The sequence below is a fragment of the Vicugna pacos genome, chromosome 13 (genome assembly GCF_048564905.1).
Source record: "Vicugna pacos chromosome 13, VicPac4, whole genome shotgun sequence".
NCBI lineage: Eukaryota > Metazoa > Chordata > Mammalia > Artiodactyla > Camelidae > Vicugna > Vicugna pacos.
Window position 1 is genome coordinate 8,890,796 of NC_132999.1, and position 27,299 is coordinate 8,918,094.

Sequence of the window (27,299 nt, forward strand, 5' to 3'; positions counted from 1 at the left end):
TGATGCCAATTGTATCAATATATATATGCTAGTATGTAAAGGCTTACTGCTTCAACATCTAGGTGTATGTTTAAGTTTGTTAATATTAATAATTTTATTGGTTTTTAAAAAAACTGGAAGTCTCTAGATATTAAAGCCTCTCTTTCATCAAATAATTCTGAAATTTACCAAGATACAGATCTTCTTGGATTTAGGGTGTGTTTACGTCCTAATATACCCACCATGTTTTGAAAATATTGTAAGTTAAACATGTATATAGACTCCTAACCCACTGAACATCGTAGCTTAGCTTAGCCTACCTCAAACACGCTAAGAACACTTAGCATTAGCCTATAACTGGGCAAAATCATCCAACACAGTCTATTTAATAATAAAGTGTCAAATACCTTAGGCAATTTATTGAATACTGGACTGAAGGTGTTTAGGCACACAACTTCTAAAATTCATTTTCAGCTTTATTTTCTCAGGATGCACAAATACCTGGCTGCTAGGTTGCCTCAAGTAGGATAAGTTCTAGTACTAGTTGCTATGCTCTACCTGGAACTACTTTTCTTTCCCACATGTACTGTTCTGGCCTACTCAGGCTTATATACAAAATACCGCAGATTGAGTGTCCGAAACAACACAGATTAATTTCTCACAGCTCTGGAGGTCCAAAATCCAGGGGCTGGCTGATTTGGCTTCTGGTGAGACCTCTCTTCCCGGGGTGCAGAAGGCTGCTTTTTGCTGTGTCCTCACGTGGTGCGGAGAGAGCTCTGGTTCTCTTCCTCCTCTGATTAGGGCTCCAGCCCTGTCTGATTATGGCTTCAACTTTATGGCCTCATTTGACTTTATTTACCTCCTAAAGGTCCTTTCTCCAAATATAGTTGCATGGGGGTTAGAACCTCAACAAATGAATTTTAAAGGGACACAATTCAGTCCATACCATAGCCCTTATCATCAATTACTCACCGATTTATACAAATTGACTGAGCATCTTGGATCAGAGGAGAGGAGGAGCAATGGATACAAACCTGAATCAGAAAAGCTTCCAGCATGAAAGGAATACACATTCTCAAAGGAGAGAAATGCAGCAGCGAATAATTGATGGAGTGTGGTAAACACTAGAACATAATTAGATACCGTATACTTTGAAAACCGAGTGATTGTTTACTGAAAAGTGACATTTCACCTAGAATTTGAGAATAAATAATAACAGAATAAGAGGTAAATATTGGGGAAATGATCATGGAAGACAAAAGGAAAAACACAGATTCCTTTGTGTAGCAAAAGGGCAAGACATCTTTCCAGATTCCTGTGTTATTTATTATGTTTAAAGCGTAACAATGTTCAAAGGGAAGTGTGGCATGAAATAGGCAAGAAGGGTCGGTGATGCTTAATGTTATAAAGGGCAATGTATGGCTTATTAAAAGTTAGATGTTTTCCCACAGACACAGAAAGAATAATTCAAAGTTTCTTTTTTTATCTTCTTTTTTCAGTGAACTAATCAGGTTTGGAGCGAGCACTCGATTTTCATTAAGAAGTCACTGTAATTCTTTGGTTGAGGAATGAAGAGATTTTTGAATGAGATTTTGTGATGAGGATCATGGAGAGAGGAAGTTAGATTTGACACTGCTTCTGACCAGCCACCGACATGAAAAAAAGAGAGAGAAGTCACGTAAACCTCAGAAATTCCTAGCTTGAGCAAATGATCTATTGGTGATGTTATTATCTACTTTAGAGAAAGATAAGGCACCATAAGCATGTGTGGAGAGGAGGGAAGAGGGTAGATAATGATTGGGTTTATTTTAGTTTCCTGGAAGTCATAAAACTGATTATTTTTACTGGAAAGTTGGCAATCCTGGCTTGTAGTCCTTCAGAAGTTAGAGCCAGAAGTTTAGATTTGGCAGTCCTTAACGTTTGAGTACAGTTATAGTTTAAATTGTATGGTTTTAGCCATAATATTATTTAGTCATATGAAGAATATTGGAAATCCAGGGGCAAAGATTATTGTTGGATGTAAACTTGGACGGCTGTGGATTGGATAAAGGTCAAGTGTATGAGAGGATGTAGAACTCTGGGTCCTCAAAGGTGTTAAGTTCTTTTGTACTTTCTGCACTCAGTGTGCTCTCTTCCAAGCTACATAATTTCTTTATCTTCAAGGTCTACAACAATGAAGATTTCCAAATCCATGGTTAGAAACTTCAGGCTCTAACAACTTTCATTTTTCTGAAAACTTTCCATATTTTTGTATCTATATTTCTTTAGTTTGTCCTTGTATTTTTGCAGTCTAGCTTTCACATGTGCCTTTATTTATTCAATGAATGTTTTTTGAACGTTTACTATTCAGGTACTGTTCTATTTTCTAGATACACAACATTTACATACATGCCCTCAAAAGTCTTGTGATCTACCTGGGAGGAGGAAGCCAAATGCTTGAATAGAATGTAAAACATTACAAAGCTCTCGTCCAGCATTTATTTCAAAATAGTAATACTCAGTTACATTATCTGTATCTGACCCAGATCAGAAGACGAAAGACCACAAACTGAGTTAAGAAGTCCCTCAATCTAATTAGCAAAGAATTATTTCTCTCTTCACCCTGTAAAAGTTTTGTTTAAATGGTTGAGATTGAGCGCACATTTTTCAAGTGGTTGATTTCTCTATGGAACACAAATTGAGTTTCCTTTCCTTAAATGAAGTTCAGTTAAAAACACATATTGTGTTTTTTAAAATTTCAGTTAGTACCATATTGCCCTGCATACATTTCACTATGTTAATTTTTGAATGCAGATTAAAATGTCTTCTTTCTAACCTTAAAGAGAATCATTTACTGACAATTTCTAACTTAAAAATCAATTCCAACCTAATAATCTTCTAAATATATCCATTAGAGAGTTCAATTGTGTTCATGATTAAATCAATTTGATGATCTTATCCAAAAGATCTTTATATTTTTAAACATAGAGGATTTTGTCTTGAGCTTATTAGATTTTAGCACACCAATTTTATTTTTCTGAAATGTTTTGATTTTCAAAGCATCAGACAGTAATGCAAAGATTTTCAGGTCAAGCAAATATGTACCACTATTAGTGTCATTCAGGCAACTTGAGATACATTTTCTTTAATCTTGGTAAAATATTTTAAGAATATTTTTGTTGAAGTTTGGTGGCAAAATTTTATCTGTTCTTGAGTGAACTGTGTTTTAAATTTGTTTAGCAATAAATTAGGTTTAATCATATAACAGAAAAGACTACTGAAGAACTAAATGGAACATGAAGTAGCCTTATTAACATATTTCATGGGAAAATTTACAAAGTTTATCATTTTACACAATATATCTATTAGGTTTCCATACTACTGAAGATTAGCATCATTAAGAATGCCTGGCTTCCTACCACACTGGGCATCTGGTCCCATATCCCTGGTAGTTACTCCAAACCATGCTCTTCAACACTTGTCTCTTTCCTCTGACTTGCAGCAGAAAAAATTATTTCATCACTGGTATCACTGAAACCTCAGAGCACTCTAGGTGTCGTATGGGCATCAAGGATTTTGACTACTTCTCTTTTGGCAGAAAGCAGTGGCTCCCTCACTCCTCTGGTTAGTGGTAGGAGTTAGACGAATAAAGAGAAAAGCAGTTTCCCTGTGAAGCTGGCTATGGGGTGGATAGAAACTTGAATTTTGTGTGTTTTCTTTATGCTTTTATTTAATGGTTCTTAGTTAATGTTAAATAATGTTTGTTTGTAAATTCTCAAAGGTGACTTGTCTTTAGAAGATTCAGATAAAGGAGATCTATTCTTATTTTGATGAGAGCCTTAGAAGCACTGCATACCCTACCTGTAAGGGTAATGCCATGGGGAGTGAAAGAGGGTGCATTTAGGGTCCAGGACGTTAAGGGCTCTGTACCTGAAACAATCCTTCTTGGCCTTTTCTTTCAAAACCTCAGTTTTATGAAAAAGAGATCATATGATTACATTCCTATACAGCACATATGGAGAAGTTGACATTTATTATTTCCAGATTTAATGTTGTTAAATTTGGCTAATTTTTCATACCTATCAAAATCTTTAAAAATTCTGATTCGGTTATTCAGCTCATTCAGTTGTTCCTTCCAGCCCAGACACAGACATGGTCAGGGCATCACCGGTGTCTTCATCTAGATGTTGATTGTGTAGACTGAGAACAGCCCTGTAGTGTGATTCTAGAAGACGCCACTACAGTTGATATGAATTTCACTATCTGGCATATTCTTTGTGTATGATCATTCAATAATGAATGATATACTGTAAAGTTCTGTCACAAATCGGCACAACTGAATCATTATCTATTTTGTACAGTTCCATCTGATCCACATAAATATCATCCACTGATTTATTGATTGAATGAGGGAGCCAGGCTGTCGCTAAGTAAAATCCTACGTCTATACCATGTATCTGCAATCAGACAAGAAACACAGCTGAAAATATTTATGTAGGGTCATTTCATGATCATTTTTTTTTATTATTGAGTTATAGTCAGTTTACAATGTTCTGTCAATTTCTGGTATACAGCACATGATCAGTTTTAAAACATAAACTAATTGGTATCTTATCTTTAGTACTATATTTATTAAGATATGACATCTAAAATAATATTTAGTCATAAACATTAGACTCACTAACTTTTTAATTTAAGGCATGTTGTATGTTGTTGAAGACGATATAGGTGTGTGTTTTAATCCTATTTTTATTTTTAGTATATCTTCTTATGAGCTCTTATTCATTAAACATGAAATACCATTAGATATAAAACAAAAGAGGTTAGAATTCATTTATGTCTGTCTTTTTTTGGGGGTAGTACTTTTATTTTAGTTGCTTGGGAATTTGATAGAATAATTTTTCCTCAGGCCACCCTATGATGTTATTTGTCATATTTTATAAAAAGGCTAAAGCTGACATGTCAATTTATGGTTGCCAAAATAAGTACTATTTATAACAAATGTACTTTTCTTTGTTTTTTAATGAAATGAGAAGAAAAAAAAGACTGCAAAAATGAGCACTGCACAATATCTACTTATTTCACTCAGCAGATCTTTACTAATGTGCCTATATCAGTGTCAAATTTACCAGTGAAGAATATAATTAATTAGTTAGTAGGGGAATTATTTATCAAGGGATATCAGACGTGGAAAGAATAGGTCTCTTAAACAAATCCTAATATTGTTATTCAATTCTGGATGTGCACTTGTAATCTTTCTACCATTAAGTCAGGAAGAGAACAAGAAGAAAATGAAAAAGATTTGAGGAGGCAAAAAAAAAAAAAAAAATAAGACCTGAGTGCAGAAGAAGAGCAAGAGAAATTAAGACTGGTATTTGGATTTTTTTCTTAACCTTCGAAAAGGGTTTGGAACAACAGAGAAGTACAAAAATAAACATTTTCTCTATATATGTATATATACATATATGTAGCCTTATTTTAAAATCTTAAAGATGGTCATGTGGGATGAAAATATACCAGATGGATTTGTAATGACAAATCAGATAGACTAATTTAGCAACTGAAGCAGTAACTAATGTATATGAAGAGCTTACTCTGTAACTATAAATTTGCTGTGTTTTATGTTATTTTTTTTTGAGAAAGCCAAAGCCTGAGGAAGTTAACTTCTTTTCAAAAGCACAGCATTAGTAAAAGTATCAAAGCTAGGATTAACAACATTGTATTTCATATTCCTGGTTGCTATACTCTATAATATAATTCCTCATTATTATAATTAAAGGTACAGTGATTCCCTATTTATATATATATATAAATATATATATATATATATCATTAGTAATGAGGAAAAAGTACAGCCACAAATATGTGTCAAGAAAATTTAATGCTCTTCTTGAATGAAAGCAGCACAAATACTGTGAAACAATAACATAATTGTTGAAATAAACTTTACTGTAATGTCATTACAAATATATACCCCTCTGTTCTGGGCTTGTATATTCATCCTCTTTCGGACTCCCTTTAAGCAGGGACTTGATACCCACTCTTTCAGAAACTGTTGTCTGAAGACACATTCTGAAATGAGCATTCTGATACATGCTCATGTAGAAAATAAGACTCCTTCCTTAAAGGACTTAAGAGTGAGTTAAAAAAAAAATAAAAAGGCAAAAATGTAAGGTTCTTTGTTACAGACTTTGAGATTCCACAGGAATGAATTATCAACTGTGCCTGCATGGAGCAGGAAAGCCTTCACAGATGAAGATATTCTTGAACTAGACCTTGAATATGAGCAGTTCAACAAGCACTTGAGGGGCAGTGTAGACTTTCTAAGTAGAAGCAAAAATAGGCAATAATGCCAAGGAAAGCATGAAATACAATGCTAAATTTTTGGAACAGTGACAATTTAATATGACTGGGTTATACTGTAACTTCAGAAAAGCAATAATGCAAGAGTTTAGGCAAAGCTCCAATTGTGAAGGACATGGAAATATGCCAGGATTATACATTTCCTTCTGGAAGAATTTTATTATGGAGAAGCCAATGTCATATTTACATTTGGGAAGACCTCCGCCCTCTCTCTCTAGAGGAATGGTATAGAGGATGGAAAAAATAATGTTAAATGAAAATGTTCAACACTTTCTAACACTACACCAAGATAGCCTGCTCTTATCCTATGATGAGACTTGATATTAAAGACGTGCCTATTAAATTTAAGAAAATATTAAGTTGAAAAGTTAGATAATATTGTCTTTAGTTACTTAGAATCCCCAAATGAGTTGCAAGAGAAGTCTTATAACCTAGTAAGTTATCAGGATTCTAAGCTATTACTCTTTCCTTCTGAGGATCTCTCCTAAATGTTGAGAGTGGTGTTGGTTTCCATTGGCAGAATCTTTCTTTCTTTGTTTCTTTAGCGTTTCCTATCATTATACCCTAAGGCACCTTCCCACTAGTGCAGCTGCCACAGTGTTTTCCCTAAGCACCTCGCCTTGTTTTGCGGCTCCTCACCTCAGCAGTTTCATACCTGAGGCCAATTTGTAGCTCTCTCCTGTAGTTAAACCAGCTGTTTTGTAATAACATTGTTGATTTCTCTGAAAGGATAGTACAGAGAGCCGTCTTTTACATTATTGTTGTTTGTAAGACATGAGCCCTAAAGGATTTGAGAAAATCTATGGTATGAGGGAACATAAAATGTTTCTTTAATTTCAAAATGGTTTATTAACATGGAAATGCAATAATAAGAAATAATGGCAGTCACTTGCCTAAGTACTGATTCTGAAGACAAGTGGTCTTTGAAATCGATGAAAAAATGCATGTTGGTCCATCAAGGCTGTACATCTGTTGAAGTCCCAGAACAACATGACAGGTGAAGAAAGAAAGGAAGTGGTAAAGTCAAGTTTTAGCTGCTTACATGGGAAGATATCTGTTTTTATAATCAGGATAATAGATTAGGAGAAAAGATACATTAAACTGCCTTTTATCTTTTCAAATTATATTCAGTTTCCATTACTTCATTAATAACATCCTTGTTTTTAAGTTACATGTTACAATTCTGGCCTAGATATAAAATCTAAGCATTTCTACAACATCATGTTTTGTTAGAAGGAATGACTAACATTTGGGGAAAATTGGCAAACATTACACTGATTCTTCAAGGATCTTTCAAAAAATTGAGAATGAAAAGACTTTTTTTTTCTAGGTCTCAAATAGCGTGTTTGTATTATATATTGTCACCAATATAGAAGTTGATGTGGTATGCTAATCATTATAATATTTAGTTTTTAATCGGAAACATTTTTTACACACAAGCCATTATTTTTTGGTTATTTTGTCTCTATCTCTATTTTTTACTAAGTATCAAAATGAAATATTCTTCACTTGAGTTCATGAAATGGTGCAGTAAGCCCTTTTATACTATGATTGATGAGTTACTGTAAGATGCTGCTTGTCTCCTAGTGTATGTTCCAGATGTTAAATATTATGAGCAATCTCTAGTACTTATAACACTAGAAAGTGTCTTAGAAAGAGAACCTTATTAAACTTCAGAGAGGAAATCCAAAACTGAGGACACATCTATTTAACATTTATTTCATACTTAAAATGTATTGTCTTCCATTAGTAAATTGTATTGTGAAGAAGTCGTTCAGGCAACATTTTTCTTTTAATAAGTTTTATCGAAAAATTGGATCAAAGTTCTCCAACAAATCACCTGTGACAGACCAGTCAAATTTGTCGCACGCATAGGTGGAGGTTCAGCAGCCACCAGAAGCTTGCTTTCTGATGAGCTAATAGGATTTTCAGCTGAAATAAGTAAATCCCAAGAGAAAAAGAAAAAAAAAATCCTCATTCAGATTCCACAAGAATTTGTGTAGATTGGCACATGCCAGTATTAACACAAATCTTCCCCATCCTTTACAAAGTTTTCAAGAAAATTAATGTAGACATCTAGGTGAGCTTAGAGATTCCTCTACTGTTTTGTTTCCCAGACTTCTGGTGTATCAGAATCATTTAGAGAGCTTGTGAGAACAGTTTCCTGGGCCCCAACCCAGTTTCTGATTCAATAAGCCTGGGATGGGGCCGGATAATGCGCCTTTTTAACAAGTTGCAAGATAATGTTCACGTTGCTCCTATTGAAATCACGCATTGAGAAAAACTTTATTAAATGATAGAAAATAAAGAAAAGATATGAATTTGACTACAAAATTCACAATTTTCTTTGACTGTGAGGCCCGTGTTTCCCTTTGCTTTTTTTTGCACACCTCATAATTTTTAATTTAATGATAGACATCTTGAGTATAACCCTGAAGCAGGTACAGTTGAGTCTGGAAATGGGCTTGTTTCTTCTTCTGTCAAGCTGTTATTGTTGGCATTTGAGTTTATCTGGTTAGGAGATAATCTAGGTTTGGGTTTGTTGTTGCCATGGTTACCTTCAATGTACCACCTGCTTCACGCGTCTCTAATGATGCCTTGTGCTGGGCCTGGGGCTCCAGGTGTTTTTTCTCAGTCTTTATGTTCTGCCTTCAGCTTTTCTCTACGCCCATGCCAGCCACAGTGGGCCTCTCTGTCCATGATCTATTTCTTTCCCCAGCAGTAGCTCCTTGACGCTTAGTAGACGGGTGGTAGGGACCAGGAGGCGGAAGTTCTCTGTTTCCCTGGTCCAGCCTCCAACTCACACAGGCCTTTTTTGTGCCTGTGCTTTATGAGTAGAGCTTTCTATGCATTCGTAAGACCTCTCGCGGCAGCCAAACTCCGTCTTGGATTTCTGGCATGTTTGTGCAGGACAGTATTTCCTGCCCTCCTCCTTCCTCTTCACAGTGGCTGAATATCTCTAGTGCTATTGGTATAGGATTCTACAACCCAGGACTGACTTACCTAATCCTCTATTTATAAGAATTAAATTCCCTTTATTGCTAATGTTTTATTATAGGACAGTTTTTTTTAGGCGCACTGGAGATAACTGGTTTCTCTTATTGTACAGTACTTAATAAATATTGAGTTCTAAAATGGTACTGCTTTTTAAAATTATTTTGTGAAGAATTTTAGCTTAATAAGCATTAGCCATTTTCTTAAGCAATTTTACAACAACCCCCACAAAAGCACCTAAGCCTGATTTTCAAATATTTTTATTTTAAATGTCATGATAAGCCTAGTGTAGGAGGTTTACAATGTCCATTTCATAGTTTTATTGGTCTGTTCCTGTTCCAGTGTCTTCTTTTTCCAATTTTGACCAGGCCCACTTTCCTAGTAAAGCATGTACAATGGATTGAATGTTTGTGTCTTCCAGAATTCAAGTATTGAAGTCCTAATTCCCAATGTGATGGTGTTAGGATGTGGGGCCTTTGGGAAGTGATCAGGTCATGAGAGTGGAGCTCTCCTGAAAGAATGAGTGCCTTATAAATGAGCCTAGGGATATCCCTTGCCTCTTCTGCCTTGTGAAGACAAAGCAGGCAGACAGCCAACTGTGAACCAAGAAGGGCTCTTGTGAGACATCAGCTCTGCTGGTGCCTTGATACCGGACTTCCCAACCCCCAGAACTGTGAGAATTGAAGTCCTGTGTTTGTAAATACCCAGTCCATGGTATTCTGCTACAACAGCCCCGACTAAGACTGTATTTTTTTTTAAAGTTTTTTATACTATTTTACAAATTTTATACCTGTAATATATGCAGTAATTTCACCCTATTTTATATTTGATTTTTTCTTTGAATCTCCTTTCATTTTTCTTTATCGGTTTGTGACATTTATTTGTCTTAATAGTCTATTCAAAGAATCAGCATTTGGTTGTTAAATATCTCAATTTTTATTTTTTCCTTCTCTATTTCATTATCTGTCTTTTTTCTATTTTTAACCATGTTGTTTCAGGTTACTTTACTTCTTTATTCATCCAGGTTCTTTAATGAAGTGGTTTCTTAATGATTTTTGTCCTTTCTTAATGATTTTTGTTTTCTTATTTTCTTAAAAAAATGGGATCAAACTGTATACCATTGCTGTCTTCTTTATTTCACATTTTTATACTATAATTACTTTACTATGTTAATCTCTGAGGGTATCATATAGTTAATTTTGTATCATTCTCATTTTGAGTGTTATTTAAATTTCCATACATATGAGTAGTGTTGAGCGATGCTTTGTTAATGCTTTCTAATTTTATTACATTATAGTGAAAAGATATAGTTTTTATGTTATTGGTTATGGGAATATATTAGGCCTTCTACTGGCTTGGTGCATATATTTGAGTATTGTTGAGTTCATATATGTCTTGGTCATTAGATCTTGTTTTTGTTTTGTCTCTTTTTCTGGTATATGTCACCTAGATTTTCTTTGTGATGGTTTACAACTTAAATTTCAATTCAGTTGACAGGGGATTTGCTGCCTCAGTTATCTTTTAAAAAATGTGAATTGACAGATATTTCAGCCATCTTTTGTTGTCAATGCCTTGCCGTCCCCTTGTTTTTAATGTGACTGTTGTAGATAACATATGGCTAATACTTCTTTATAATTTAATTTGGATGTCTTGCTTCAAAATACTTAGATGATCGTATCTGCATTGTCAGGATTTATTTCTACTATATAATTTTATGTTGTTTCTTTATAATGCATCTATCCCTTCTTTTTTTTTTTTTGCATCTTCCATTCTATAGACAGAATATGCTTCTAGTTTTAAAGCCAATATTCTATTTCTTTTCTGCTGTGGGCTGTCCTTACTTCCTAAGAGCCATGAGTATGCTTATTTTTCTTGTCACTATGTGAAATGTTTCCTTATCTATGTGTTCTGTGTAAACAAGAAGAGAACCTTGGCCTACAGCCCTCGAACTCTGCTCCCTTCTCCTCCCAAGGCCATGGAGACACCATCTGGAGTTTTAGTTTTGAGTACTTATGGGTGCACGTTGTCATAGTTGTCACTGCTTTTTTTTTTTTTTTTTTGGAAACAGTAAATTTCATTATGATCTTTGTTCACTCTTCTCATATCATTTTTTTCTTTCTCTTCTATTTAAGTATTGATTTGTAATGCTAGAATACAATTTTGCATCCCCCCGTTTTTTCAAAAAGAGTGATGATATGATAAACTATCTCAGATCTTATTTACCTGAGATTTTTATTTATTTATTTTAACTGCATACCGTTATTTTCCTGGGTGTGCAACTAAAGGTCCTTCCTCACTGTTCTTCTCCCAGTTCTCATTTATAGAAAGAAATTTGATATTAATCAGACTCATTCTTTTTAGGTTATCTGTTTTTCCTCCAAAAGTAATTCATTTGTTTTTTCTTTTTTGCCTTTGATATTTTCAAATTTCACCATATTTTCTTCATTCATGATGTGTATCTTCACATTCTGAGTGTGGCAATTTTTTTTTCTATTTTGAAAAATTTCTCTAGGCTTCCACTGATACCGTGAAATATAGCATTTTCTGGGTTTCTTGCTTAGTTCCTGTACATCTCAGAGGTTTTGTGTTTTTCCTTGTGGGCTTATCTTTTATGCCTTTAGACCTATGTTTTGCTAGTGATAGCCATCTGAGGGCAGGGAGCAGGGTCTGGGTTCCAACCTTTCCAAGTTATTTCCAGGAAGTTGGAAGGTGAGCATTTTGCCTTAGCGCTGAAAGCCTAAAGTTTTGCAGTTTGGTCTTAATCATTTCTTGTTTCACACTCTAGGTATCCCTATGTCCCAAGAAAACTGCTGTATTTTTATTCCAGGGACAACTTCCATTGTTTAAATCTAGTCATTCTTCAGGGTGATTTTTTTTTACCCTTGGCATGAAGAAGAGAAGGGAACAAAAGAATTCTTAGACATCTGCTGGTTCTGAGCCTTGATAGAGAATAAAGACACTGCAGAAATTCTGGCTTTGTTAGGAAAATATAAAGGCCAGTATATAACGTAAAATATAAGGAGAATTTAAATTTGCCAATATGAGGGTAAGCTGTCGCTGCTGCTAGTTTTCCCTTCCTAAAGAAACCCTGAGATGCTACAAAGGAAACAAAGGGAATATGAGTGACAGAGTAGGATGGTTCTCTAAGATGTGGTGAATAATTTATTAAAACTCTCAGACACTTTGGGAAGACCTAAGCTGTCTGAATACCGGGAAACAGCAGCAAGGGAGCAGATGTTCAGTGGGCACAGACATGGGATAGTTTGAAAGAGGTGTCTGTTTAAGTCCGATCCACTCCTCTCCCCAACACAGCCCTTCACTGACACTCCCCACCCCCAACACATGTACATACTTCATCAGTGTCCTGGGCAGATCACTGCATAACCAGCTAGAAGTGAATGACCCAAGCAGAGAGACAATGGCGATGAATCCAGGTGGACTGACAAGGAGGACTCCAATTGTGCTTTCCTCCTAATTTTCCCAGTCTCGGGCTTAACAATTATTATAAAGAATGTCTTCTGGCATCTATTCTTGCAGTCAGCTTAGTTTAAATCCTTGTATAACTTAACTACTATCTTTTTTTTTCTTTTGAAGATCTTTTTCTTTATACCTGAAGTTCAAAAGTTTCACTATGATGTGTCTAAGTATGTATTTGTTTTTATTTATTTTACCCAGAATTTGATGTTGTATTTCCATATGAACACTCATTTTGTTGCCGGTGATTAGGTTCTGGTCTCGTTGCAGAAAGAATTCACAGGTGAGACATGGAGGTGGAGAAAGTAAAGTGAGGATTTATTAAAGGATGGATAGGACACTCTCAAGAGGAGAGCAGGCAGGCTCAGGTGAGCGGCTGCCCTAAGTTTCTTTGGCAAGTTGGTTACATAGAGTGTAAAAATGAATGGGCGGAATATTCATTGGGGAGGGAAGGGTTTGGGGTCCTATTCCCTGATTTTCATCTCAACTCCACCTTCCTGAAGGGAGGAGGGATTTTTGTCCTTATTTCATCTGAATCAGAAGTGTCATGGCATCGGTGCATGATGGGTATCTTTAATCTACAAGGCTAATTTTATTGTAATGAGGGCATTATGAGCAAAAGGTTACATTTAGACATTGGAGATTCCTGCCTTTTCCCCCTTTTCTTCGCCTCCAGGATATTTACCTCAAAATGTGTGATCTCTGGTCAGTCCAGAGGTTCCTGCTTTTATCTTCCCAGAGACCCCTTTGTTTACATGATGTATGGTTTCCTGCGTTTGGCCCCATGCCCCTCCTTTCTGTCCAATTCCTGCCATTTGGCCTGCATCCCCCTTTCTCTGCTCATATCTAGCTTTCTGCATGCTCTAACTGCTTGCTTGTTTGCTTTAGGTAATTCTTGGCCATGATCTCTTTAAATACGAACTCGAATCGGATGCGTGCTAAACCTGTCCCTGATTATCACTCAGTTATTGTAGGGAGCTGTAAGATTTCTCTTGCGTGAGCAAAGAAATTAGGAACTCTGACATATCTATATTTGTCATAGCTACATCCTCTCCTGGGGTGGATCCTTCTGCCCTCTAGGTGTGTTGGCCAATTGTCTTGTTGTTCTGGCTTTTCTCTACCTCTATAGATATTATTTTTTTCTTTTCTGTTAAGTTTGGTGTCCTGTATTTTGAAACTTGATTTTAAAAAATTTTTCTCTCTTTGTTTCTTCATTTCATGTGTATGTCCTCCAGCAACATCCTAATAAAAATTGTGTTTTATAATTGAAAATGGCTTAATTTTATACCCAAATCTGACTGATAGTTTAACTAAGCCTTCTGAGCTGAAAATTATTTTCCCTTCGTGTTTAAAACATCACTCCATTGTCTTTAATTTATGTGTTGCTATTTAGAAGTGTAATGACATATCAATCGATGCTTTGTTATAGGTGCAATCTATTTTTCCTCTTTCAAAACTTTTAGAATCTTTCATTTCTCCATAATGTGCAGAGCACTTGTGATAATGTGCTTTTTCATAGAACTTTATTTTTCATGCATTGTGCTGGGAACATAATGGCCCCGTCACAATGAAAATTGCTGCTTACTGTCTCTGGTGTTTATTTTTCATTTCTGATCCATTGAGATATTTATTTTATTTTGCTTATTGCTTTTTCATTTTAATATTTTGAGAAAGTATTTATTATTATTAACTTTTAACATTGAAGGCAATGGTTTCACCCATAATGTTATAGAGTCATTCTAGCCATAAGTCATTCTAATTGGTCTCCACTCGTTCGTTAGGCTCCTTCCATCAATCTTTAACAGTGATCTTTCTAACACTCAAATCTGATTATGTAATTCTTATGCTTGAATTACTTTAGAAGTTTAGGAATTTGGCAAACTCCAAGTTCCTTTGCATAGAAGACAAAAGTCAAATTCCTTAGCATAGAAGACAAAATCTTTTATGATCTAGCCTTGCTCAGCTCTTTTTTTCTCATGGAACTCAGTTTTGCCCACTGACACATTCAACATTCACACACCTAAACTGATTATTGCTACTTTACAAATCACTGCCTTTCCGCCTTTTGCTTCCCAATGCTGTAACTCACTTCTCAACTTTGCCCATTGAATCCTACTCACCAGGCAGGATTTAACTCAAGAATTGCTTCTTTTAGACAGTGTGACTTGAATCTTCAATCTAAATTAAACAGGCTCCCTAACAACATGAACACACTTCTGTTATACTTTTGGAAACTTCGACTTATTTAGCTAGCTTTCTGACGAACTTATAAAATCACTGAAGTTAGTCCTTCTGTCTTGCTCATCATTGTATACTTAAGAAAATGAATAGTACCTACAACATAGTAGACCACTGTTTTCAATGCTGCTGTTTGAGAATAGAAAAAAATTCAAAATGATGTTTGTAAAATGAAATAAATGAACACAAACTTCCAAATATATATATTTAACACTGGATTCAAGTGGAAAAATGTCTTTACTCAGGATATAAAATTGTGAAGAGTAATTGAGAAAGGTTGCAAAAATAGCTTCAGCATATTATCTTGCTTTGAAGATTGTCTCATGTAATGAAGAAAAATACAGATTGAAACTACCCCAAAAAACTTCAATGCGTATCAGTTGCTAGGATAAACATATTTTTTTCAAATCCCAGAGAGATCACAATTCAAAGAACTTCCAAAAGTTGTGCTTTATTGAAAAATATTGACTATCTAGAATAGAAATATAAGGGAAAATATAAGAACTTTAAAAATTTTTTCAAGATACAGAAGTATCTGAGTTATATTTTTAATACAAAAAATCTTGAACTCTTGTATATGGATAATAGCATTTTACTTATTAAAAAGTAATACTTAATTCTTCCACTTTCTAATTTCAGGGGTTTGCTTTTGAGTATTAAGATATATAGCATTTTCTTCTGACTTGTTTATAAAGAACATTCTTTTATACAGAATTTAACTTCTTGAGAAGAAAAGTGTAAATGGTGTCTCTTGGGTTTTCTTTGTTTATTTAAATCCTATCTCCTTTTTTTCTAATACATTTACTCAGATTTGGCCCAGTGACTTAGTCTTTCTTCACTGGATACTATTATACATGAGTTTCATGAACACTGACACTTCACATTATGAATTAAAAAAAAACACCAATAATTTATTGGCCAAAAATTTACAAAGAGAATTAGTAGCTTAAAAACATGGACCCTCACATTTCCCTTGGCCCAAAGAGAACAGTGCCTAGATTAGGACTAGCTGGACTACACACCCATGGGCAGGATTATGGTAGAGAAAGACCTCAACCATGAAATGATCTGTGCATTTTAGATCATTTCGAAAGGGGGATAGAGAAGGCCTGTGCAGCTGTGTAACAGAAGAGGATCCCTGTGTGGAAATAGTGACCTTGTTAGAAACAAGAAGCCGTCCAGAATTCAGCATCTGGTATTGGCCTGTTCTTCCCGTTAACTCAATCAGAAGTACTTAGTTTACTCTCAGTTTACGTCTCATTAAATTACTTTAGGGGATGAAGGAAACAAGTCCTACTGTATTTGCCTTTTTCAAAATACAGTGCTTATGGATTCGTCAGACAAGCTGTATTGCTTGAATTGGGGCATAAACGAAGCAAGATCCTCTAAACTTATAAAAGTACTTACTAAATTCTTAACATGGGCCAGTTCATGGATTGGATCTAGAAACTCAGGGTGTAGCAAAAAATGAGACAGAGTCCCTGTCATTATGCAGCTTACATTCTCCTGAAGGGAAACAACAGGAATGTTAATTAATACATGACTAAAGGAATAATCAGTAAACCACTTAATACAATGCATTAAGAAATTGCTTTGCACATAATTAAAATTAGGTAGTGTGAAAAGAATGTTGCTGAGTACCTACTTGGTTAAGTGGTACGCCAAAGACTGCTGGTAATCGCCAATGTCAATGTTTTCCTCTGCATCCTTGAAGAACTACTAAGCCATTTTCCAGTCTCTTTTCATGTGACTGAATTCTGGCCAACAGAATATGGAGAAAATTGATGAAATCTACCACTGACCTGGTCCATAAAAGGACCCTGTGAAATTCTCCATAAACTCTCTTTTCTAAAGGTGATATAGGCTAGATGCAGAAGCTTTTAGGGGGAGGGGAATCTGTAGGCCCAATAAGATACTAGAGGCACTAAATTAAAGAACTCCTGGAAATTTTCTGGGGCAGAGCAAGTCCTCACCACATGCACACGCACGTACACACATTCAGTGAATTGAACTGTGTATGGGTGGGAAATAAACCTCTGTGTGTATGTGTCTGTGTGTGTGTGTGTGTGTGTGTGTGTGTATGAAGTCTAAGACTTTGGACTTCTTTGTTATGGCAAATAATTATATAATGAGATTAAATGAATAATCAAAAAAAGGATCAATCCATATACAAAACATGGGTAAGAGTCTTTCAAGGGATGAACAAATACTGTCTAGTACAATTGTTGTAAAAAAGACTGTTGGGGCTAGCAAAGGGGGAGCTAGTATGCAATGAGGTCAGAGAATGAATGGAATTATGTCACAAGCCAAAGCAGAACAAAATATACTTTATTCTGAATGTGATGAGATCTCATTGGGAGGTTTTAAACAGTGACACTCCAAGTAATATTTCTCAAATACCATTTTCATCTTATTGTGGAGAGAAAGGGACTGTTAAGATGCAAAATGGAAAACTATTTAGGAAGCTATGGTAGTAGTCCAAGAAACAGTGACGAAAGAGGGATGAGAAATAGGGATGGTTTGGTCCAGATGGTCTTAGTAGAGATTAAAATAAGTGAATGGATTTTATATACATTTTAGAAGTATCATCAACAGGATTTTGCTGATGTAGTGAATGTATGCCATAGATTTGGGGCTTGGCCAGCTAGATATATAGGGATGTGGTTTACAGGGGTGAAAACAGACTGAAGAAAGATCTGATTGGGAGTGGGAGCAGTTTAGTGCTCTGTGTTTCACGGGGTAAGTTTTAGATGCTTATTGATCATGCATATGAAGAAGCCAAGTAGATGACCAGATATGCACATCTTGAGCTGGAGAAGAGACAGGGCTTCAGAGATATATTTGGGATTCACTGACAAGTGTAGTAATTGATGAGAGAAGCACAAGAGGTCATGGGTGGAGAGTGTGCAGATAGTGAAGAGGTGATGGAGACAAGGTCCAGGGGACCCTTCAATACTGAGAAGTCAAGCAGAAGATGACAGGCTGGCAAATGAGCTTGAAAGGAGGAGCCAGTGACTTAGGAAGGTCATTTCTTATGGCAGATAAGAGAAAATGTGTTTCTAGGAAAAGGGCATGGTTAATAAGGTTAAATGCTGTTCAAGGGCTAGTAAGGCAAAATCAGAGAAATGACCATTGGATTGGACAAGGACAGAGACTCATGGTGTTCTTCACAGGTGGTTTCTTTAGTGTTCGATGATGAAACAGTGGTGCAGGTTAAGGACAGAATGCCATATGGGGAAGTGTAAATAGCAACAATTCACCACTCCAGTGAAGAAGTGATGACGTGTAGGACAATAAAAAAGTGATAGCTGGTGGCAGAATGATAACAAAAAAGATTTCTTTTTCAAGGTGGGTATTTTAAGGCATCCCTGTATGCTGAATAAAATGTGAACAAAAGTAGAAATTAACGGAAAAATACCCTGGAGTCTGTAAAGTTGTCAGAATTCCATCATGGAGAAGGTAGGAGTAGATATTTCCAGAGTGCAAAGGGGAGCTAGACTTCTGATGTGAACAGGACAGTTACTTCAGTGTAACAGGAAGAAGGAATGAGTTTACAGATGATCTGACCAAATAGGAATGACCTATAGAGACCTTTCTGTAGTTACTCCCACCAAGACTCGGGAAGATGCTCTGGGTCCTTCTTTTATGAAGCCTGGTTCTTCAGCACTCATTTCAATCTGTGGATTACCCCACATCCTGCCGATACATTTTCTTTTACGTTAGTTACCTAGACTGATTTTTGGCTTAATGGCTTAGTACTGAAAACCCCAACAGATGAAATGAGTCCATGCTATGTGAAGTTATTGGTCTTCGTAAAAACTTGGGAAACGTTAGGTAGAAGGGTTCTTCTGTCCTAAAATATCTTCTCAAGTTTCCTCGTGCAGTTCCACAGAGCCCAGCAGTAAAGGATATCCATCATGATCTGAGACTGTATGGTTGCAGAGAGCGCGTCATTGGTGTATGCTGTCATTCGGCAGTGTCAAGTGAGCAGATATGAAGCAATGAACCGGTTATCTCTTCCCTCTCACCGTTTCAATAAATAGGAAATAGTTGCCAGCCTCTTTTCTTGCAAGGATGAATGTTATTTTGCATAGAAAAACATCTTCTGCAATCAAGGTTAATTTTTTAAAGTAAACAAAAAAAATAGGGGAAATAGATTTATCGAGGGCACTGTTTTTTCCCACTACTTCAGCTATGGAACTGATTCAATGAATACAAGCATGCAAAAATGTACTCCATAGAATTAAAAATAGAACAGCTCTCCTTGAATTAAAAATGGGTGTCCATGAGCTCAACTTTGGGCAGCCTTCTCTCTCAGTCCTACCCGTAGGCTGTATAAACCCAGGGCTTTCCTGGAGAACACAGTTTGGAAAACTACAGATCTATATAATTGAAAAATATTATCTACTATCTATCTATCTATCTATCTATCTATCTATCTATCTATCATCCATCTATTTATCTGTGTATTTTATAAGTGCCAACTTGGTAATATATGTGTGAATATTTTGTATGTGTTATATTATGAGTAGGTTCCTTGATCAAAATGCAAATCAGAACTGAAAGTGCTTAGCGAGTTTGCTTTTGATTGTACAACTATAAACTATAATTTGAATGGTTTGAATACATGCTCGAAACCTAAAATTAAGTAGTATCCACCAATTCAGCAAATCATATGGATCATCACATGCTAATTGTAAACGTTTTTAACTTTATTGTGTGTATTGTTTTTCTGTCTGTGATGGTGTAGTGTAGCAGTGTCCAAACAAATGTGTGGGTGGTAATACTGGGTAACTCGCATCTCAATAAGGAGTGAGGTTGATTCAAGGCAAGACAAGCTGGCCCTCCTTCCTCCCTGACTGTTCAGTGTGTGAGCTTCAAACTATGTGCTCATTCAGAGTGAGTTTTTCAGGGAGGGAAGAACAGTATTCGGTCAAGAGTACGTGAAGTCCAACCTACCAAATTATTTTTTTCCTATAGTTCATGAGGAATATATTTGCATCCTAAGAAAAAACTTTATGTGGGCATGAACCCTTACTACCTACTTAGCTTCAAAAAAGACTATGGAAGTTAGAGGGGTTAAGAACTACATTCTTAAAATAATTAGCTATGGCATTTATTTAAAAAAGAGCTAAATCAACATGCCCACTCCTATACACAGAACCATTCATCAGAGAACAGATGGTCCCCTAAAAGTGAAACTAAACAATTCTCCAAACATGACAATCCATTTATCTTAATGTGAACATCCTCTAGCAGATATCAAAAAACAACCAAAGCAGATTTATAACTTTTGGAGTGTATTATACATGCACTTGAAATCCAAGAAAGAATGTTTGCATTTAATAATCTGATTCATGTTGGTAAATGGCACATGAAAATGTATAGTAAAAACAGTGCTTAAATATTTTGATTATATTTAAAACTACATTAGTACGAAAGATAACATTTATCATCAATATTTCTGTAAGCTTTCTATTCTGTTGTGTGGCAAAAATTATCTGAGACGCCATTCTGAATATCTCTATCTGCCTAGATATTTGAAATCTGGGTATCTTTTGTTTAGCTGCATAACGTTTACATTAAATTGAATAGTAAATGTGTATGCATTCTATTTTATCTTTTTTAATTCCTGCATTCATTTTTGAATTATTTAGCTAGCAGTTATTGGGAAACTGCTATGAATTATACCAGGAAATGGAAATAGATAAATCAATGGTCTCTATTTCTGCCTTTAAGGATTATACAGGATAAGAGGGAGAGACAGATGTGTAAACATATCATAATGAGAAAGTGAAATAAGATCTGAAAATGTAGTGGGGAATAATACGTCAGAAATGTTGAGGGGAGGATCTAGCTCAGCAGTAGAGGACACACAGCATTCACGAGGTCATGGGTTCAATCCCCAGTACCTCCACTAAATAAATACATACATACATACATAAATTCATAAACCTAATTACACCCCCTCCCCAGATAAAGAAGAAATGTTACCTAAAGTTATTTCCTCCCCTTATTTCCAATTTCTTCTTGGGATCTTCCAGTTCTCCCCTTCCTCTTGTTATATTAATTGGTCTCTTTCTTGCTTTTGAGATTTAACGATATGGGTTCCGAAGCAAATGGAGATGATTGAGGGCTTTGCAGAGGACCAGGATTTTCCGTATTGAAGAGAGGAAGCAGAGAGCTGGAAGGAAAAGGGTAAGACCAGATGGTGAGGAGTCCCCGGAGTGGGTTCTCTTCTTAGTCTCTAGGCGAGCTGAGCGACTGGAGTAAGGGCTGAGTAAAGAGATTCTCTGGATACAGTCGTGAGGTTTGGGAGGAAAGGGAAACTGTACCACTGTGCACCCTGCCCAGTGGGAACACGAGGCCCACATGCAGCCCCAGCTAAACACTGCATGTTATGTAGGCAGACAAGGCATGCAGACTCTTACGGAGCTCCCTAGATAGGCATGGGATACTGCAGGAATAGTCATTCAATCATTTATTCTTTTATTCGCTTATGCATCCATTTTTGCATTCATTCAAAAATATTCCAGGAACCTTCTTGGAACTTGGGGTATATGCACTTCAGCAGACAGAATTGTGATGGCCCCCAATGACCCTTGACCTTATGTGATTCTCTCCTCTTTGAGCAGAAGGAACAACTGTGGATATAATGAGATATCACTCATGTGACTATGTTACATACCACAAAAGGCAGAGTATCTGGATAGGCCTAACCTAAATCACACAAGAGCTGAAACACAGTTTTATCCAGCTGGTAGCAGAGACAGAAGCTACAGAGATTCTAAGCATGAGAAGAATTCAACAAACCTTTGCTGGCCTGATGATGGAGACAGGCACATGGCAAGGAATGGGGACAGCCTCGAGAAGCTGAGTGGCCTCTGCTAACAGCCAGCAAGAAATTGGCAAGAAAACCTACGACTGCAAGGAACTGAATTTTGCCAATAATCTGAATGATCTTGGAAGCACATTTCCCCTTCAGAGTCTCTGGATAAGAGCCCAGCTTAGCTGACTGACACCTTGATTTTGGTTTTGTAAGACCCTAAGCAGAGAATCCACCCAAGGCTCCCCAGACTTCTGAAATGCAGAACTGTGAGATTATGAATGATATTATTTTAAGGCACTAATGTTGGAGTAATTGTGTCAACTGTTACATAGCAAGAGAAAACAAATGCACACGTGATTAAAAGAGACAAAAGCCCTACCATATGGAGACTAAAATCTAGTGGGGAGAGATAGACAATTAACAAAATAAAAATTCTTGTGTGCCACAAAAAAAAAAAAAGGTAAATTATGGTATGTGGCATTGGAAATGGGGAGATGTTACAATTCTAGTGAGGGTGACTAAAAGGTACCACATTGAGATGATGGCATCTAAGTTAAAAAATTAAGGAGGTAAGAAGGTTAGCCATGCAGAAATTAGAGGCAAGCGAAGTCTAGGAATGGAAAAGGGTAAATTAAAAGGCTCTAAAAGCTGCATGTTTGAAGAGTAACAAGAAGACCAATGTGGCTGGAGCAAAGTGGACAAGGAGGAAATTAGGAGATGAAATCAGAGAAGTAACTGGGAATTAGATCACACAGGGCTTTAGAAACCATTGTCCGAATACTGGTTTTTCCTCTGAGTGAAATGGGAATCCAACAAGGGTTTTGGACGGAGGAATGAGATGATGTGACTTTTTCTTTAAAGAGATCACTCCAGCTGCTAAAGAAGTAAAAAAATGAGTATAATAGAAATATGGCAGGAAGAGCTGTTGGACCCAATGGTGTAGAAACGAAGCAAAATTCACAAGAAACCTGTCTTCACCTGTAACAGAGGACCAGATAATATTGCCAAGTTCTCAAAATGTGTCTTTGAGGATAATGTCCACTGGAATGTAAGCTCTGTGAAGGCACAGTTTCTGTTTGTTTGTTTGCTTTTGGCTTATTTTCTTAATTAGGACACCCCTGGAACTACAGCGCTTTATAATTCCACTGTATAATTAGCTGTTGAAAGCATAAAGACATGTATGAGCGAATCAGTGATCACTGAAAACCCTTTATTTACCCACTTTGCCTTCAAAACTGGGTGAAGTTAGGGTGTGCGGCAATGGACTGAATATATGTTTCTGACGCATTGATATAAATATACATTTTGATTCTTTATTCACTTTTAAAGATATTATTTTCCCATTATTGTTGACAACCAATGAACTCAAAGTCTCTTGAGGGCAAGGAAAATGTCTTTTTTTACGATTATAGCCTCAGAGGCTGGCAGACTGGTGTGTATATATATATATATATATACACACACACACACACCAAACATATATATATATATAAAATTCATGAATAAATGTATATAAATTTATATAAAATTCGTGAATAAATAATTAATTCTGTGATGAAACAACTTTTTTAGTCTCTTGTGTAATAGCCCCAACTACAACTGGAGAACCATATGTGCATGCGGCCCCTCTTACACACAAGTACTGTGTACTATGTACACTAGGAAAAAGAATTTAAAATAAGCTCTGTAATTGAAGAGATTCTGTCCTTCTCAATCACAGGCATAACCCCAGGGCCTGGAGTACTGACTGACATGGAGGGGATGCTCAAAGACTAGGCGGGTGGGAGTTGGGAGCGATGATTAGATGAGTGTGAAGATCGAGGAAACAGAAACAGAAAAATTCAGTTCTAACTTCCTTTCACTGTCAGTTAAGAAGTTATGTTTTTAGTTAAATAGTTCAAAGCTAGAATGTTTGGTTGGTTGATTTTTAAACATTTGTTCCCAGCCCAGGAATGGAAGCAAATTGTGCTAGTCTAGTAAATGAATGGATGAAATCAACAGGATTTGCTAATGGGTTCCAGATTACTTCATTAATTTCTCTAGATTCTTCTTAGAGTAAATACTTTGAGTGAATACAGGCATTTTTGATGAGAAAAAAGTCAGTCATGCTGGAGAGAGAAATCACTCTGAGGAACGTGAACACAGGGAAAGTACCTCTGCACAAGAAGGTAATTCTTTTGAGAAATGCATTAATAAAAGAAAAGTTGGAAATGTTCAGATAAATTTTAGGCTTACTGACTGCCTGAAGATATATTAATTCTGCTATTTATCTCTATAGCCTGATCCCCGTGTACCACCGGTATTGAACATACTCCCATCTACTCTTCACAGGTTGCCAGTTACCTTTCTACAAACAAATCTAATTTGCTTTGCTAACAAAATTTGATGCTTCTTGCCCTCATAGCATTAAATCCAAATTCTTTACAAGGAAATATAAAATACATTCAATTTGGCTTTCCTTTTCACACTTATTTGATGTCATGGCCAGTCCCTCGCTGTACATAGACTATGCTCCTGCCACAAGAAATTCTAATAATAAATCCTTGTCTTTGCATGATGTCTCCCCTTTTTGCAATGATCCCTTTCCTTTCTTGTCCTTACCATGCCCAGTTCATCACTCAAGATTTAGCCAAGACTCACTTTCCAGGAGACCTTTTCTTATAACACCAAGTGAATGAACACAGTAGCTCCACCATTATGTGTAATGACATTATTTAAAAAATTTTTTTTCCTAATTTTTTTTTAATAGAGGTATTGGGGATTGAACTCAGGACTTCGTGCATGCTAAGCATGCCCTCTACCACTGAGCTATACCTGGCAATGGCACTATTGCAGCAGAAATCATTAAGGGCCTGCAAAGGCCATTGTCTCCATCCCTTTGACAGCAAAACTTAAATGTTTATCCCAAGGCCATATGACTAGCTTCTGTCCAATGGGATGTGAACAGAAACATGGTGAGCAATTTCTGCATCACATCCGTAAAAGGGAGCTACTCGACTTCTACTTTATCTCTCTCCTTCCTGTAGGTTGGAACGTAAACCAAGCACCCTGGGAAATGACAGGTAGTGATAGATGAAATGCTGGCTTATCTTTCACTTTGTGGAGTGTTGCATCCCTACACTTAATTGTCTATCAGCTAGGACTTTTGTATGAGAGAAAAATAAACCTATCCTGTATTGTGTTATTTGGTGTCTATAAAGCAGCCAGATCAATGTCATAATGAATGCAGTACACTATCGCTCCCTTTACAGGCCCAGTGACATTATTGTCATTATTAGCTGCCGTAGACTGCCTTTGCTGAGAGTATTTTGGTTACTTAGGGGGAAAAAAAGGAGTGGTGGATTGATTTTAAGAATAAAGCGATATTTCACAGAACTCCAGGGAAGTACGTCTGGGCCTCACAGAAGTCTGGGAACAGAAATTGTAAAGCCACCAGAAAGCCAAATAGTTGTGCTTTGAGGCTTAATCACGTTTCCTGTGTGTCTTACTCTGTTCTTTTAAAAGATCTACTTCATTCTTCCGTCTGGTAGTTAAATGCCTTTTGCTTCTTCACACACAGGAAGAAGGCAGCCTCCCTACACCTATCCAGAACATATCACTGAAACTTAAGCAAAATGTCAAGTGAAAATAGATCCTTTAAGTCCTAATTCCAAATTCATTAAAAGAGAATCTCAGTGGCTGAGCTTGGGTAAAATCTTCAAGCCTAATCTAATCATGAAGCCAGAGATGGGACGTTCCGCCCCAAGGGTAGGGAAGTAGTTGTCTGTGTACATTGACATACTGAGAGGCGTCAGCTGTAGAAGTCATTTGCTATTAGAGGGACTTGTCAAGAGTTTGAGCCTAGTGCACTGCCTGATAAAATAAATATTTGCTGAACGGAGAGCTGGAGAGTGAATAAATATACTCCAGAGAGAGCCGGCTGATATAGGGCAGCCAAAAATAGGTTTTCTCATTTTGGGTGTAGATGTAAAAACTTCTTGTCTTATAGACAAGAAGTTATATACAGACAGTGCAGAACTCAAAGAAGGTATTTTCCAGAAGCAAACTCATCACTGGGACTTCTCAACAGGTGACCTACAAAACACAGACAGAATTACCCTGGTGTAACAGCCTCATCTCATACAAATCACAGATCTCTGGGTCTGCTCATATTATTATTTTTTTAATTTCTAAAAAATAATTTTGAAATGTTGAACAAGCTGCAGTTTTTACAATTTTGTCGGTTTAAAAGTCCTTTGCTCCATTGCAACCAAAAAGTACATGATACAATATTTAACCCAATGCATGCCTGTGACAGTAAGTAATGGATTCTTTTTTAATTCCACATTCTTGTTTTTCACTTTCTTTGGTCAATGGAAAGTGATCTGAATTATCTGAGATAGAGACCTAATCACCTTGGCTATAAAGTCCTCTTTTATTGCTAAAGGTAGGAAGAGATAGAGGATTCATTCTGAGATAAAGACATTCAATCTTGCTCATCACACTAAGCGTGTCAGAAAAAATCACCTCATGGATGAGCATAACAGATTGAGCATATCAGAGAATGATGGACTCGGGAGATGGAAAGGCATAGGTTATGGCAGATCGATCCTGGATGGTGCAAGATAACAAAATAGTGCATTCATACCTTCCATTTCCAGGGGGGATAATCATCGGAGGGTTAATCCTTTAGACATTCAGAGATTATTCTAAACTTACAGAGATATCATAGCAATGTCCTGTATTTCAATTCCAGCATGTAATTGTACTAGCAAACTTTATAGAGAAAAAAATAAAGAACTATTATTCATTAGCACCCCTGATGGTTTTATTTTTAACATTTTATTTTTAATAATTTAAAAATTAGATCAAAATTTCAATAACTATGTAAGTAACTCCTATACCCCAAATGTTAAGATTTGACCATCTTTGCCTTTTGCTGCCTCTCTTCTCTTTCTCTCTACAATTTTTAGAGCTGTTTTGAAGCCAGTTGACAAACTCATACCCTATCAATTCAGCCAAGGCTTCAGGGTAACCCAGCTCAGTTGAGTGAAGAAACCACCTTGGGCCTGGACATTCAGCTTAGTTGTTTTAGCCCCCAGCCATGCAAGTCAACCCTGCTCACTTGAATCACGTCTCCTTCCCCATTTGAGTCTTCAAAGCCATGGATCCAGACAACTCTGAGCAGAGACAGCCACTCTCGTTGTGCCCCTACCTGAATTTCTGATCCATGTATTTTGTGAGCATCACAAAATTACAGAACTGTTGTCATTTTATGGCATTAAGCTTTAGAATGTTTGGTTATGCAGTCATGGTAACTGGAATAATCAGTGACGAGAGGATTTCATCAGCCCAGTTTACAATCCGTTTTATCTTCTACCCGATGAACATTAATGGAGATGAAGAGAAACAAAGGTGCCTGAGAAACATGTACACATTAAAAATGTTTTTTTAAAAGTTAGGG

The 27,299-nt window shown here is 36.4% G+C and overlaps 1 long non-coding RNA gene across 3 annotated transcripts; it reads right to left on the minus strand.

Annotated features, from left to right (window-relative positions):
- Nucleotides 1-1,358: 1,358 nt before the first annotated feature.
- Nucleotides 1,359-27,093, minus strand: LOC140700874 (uncharacterized). 3 transcript variants are annotated; one of them, XR_012079600.1, is made up of 5 exons: nt 26,961-27,093; nt 21,022-21,211; nt 16,673-16,784; nt 16,435-16,533; nt 1,359-1,617 (listed from the first exon to the last, which is right to left on the minus strand). It is a non-coding gene; the product is annotated as an uncharacterized lncRNA (long non-coding RNA). The 3 variants fall into 3 exon arrangements; XR_012079599.1 differs by lacking the exon at nt 1,359-1,617 and adding an exon at nt 7,210-7,290; XR_012079598.1 differs by lacking the exon at nt 1,359-1,617 and adding an exon at nt 15,246-15,499.
- Between the last annotated feature and the right edge of the window lie 206 nt (nt 27,094-27,299).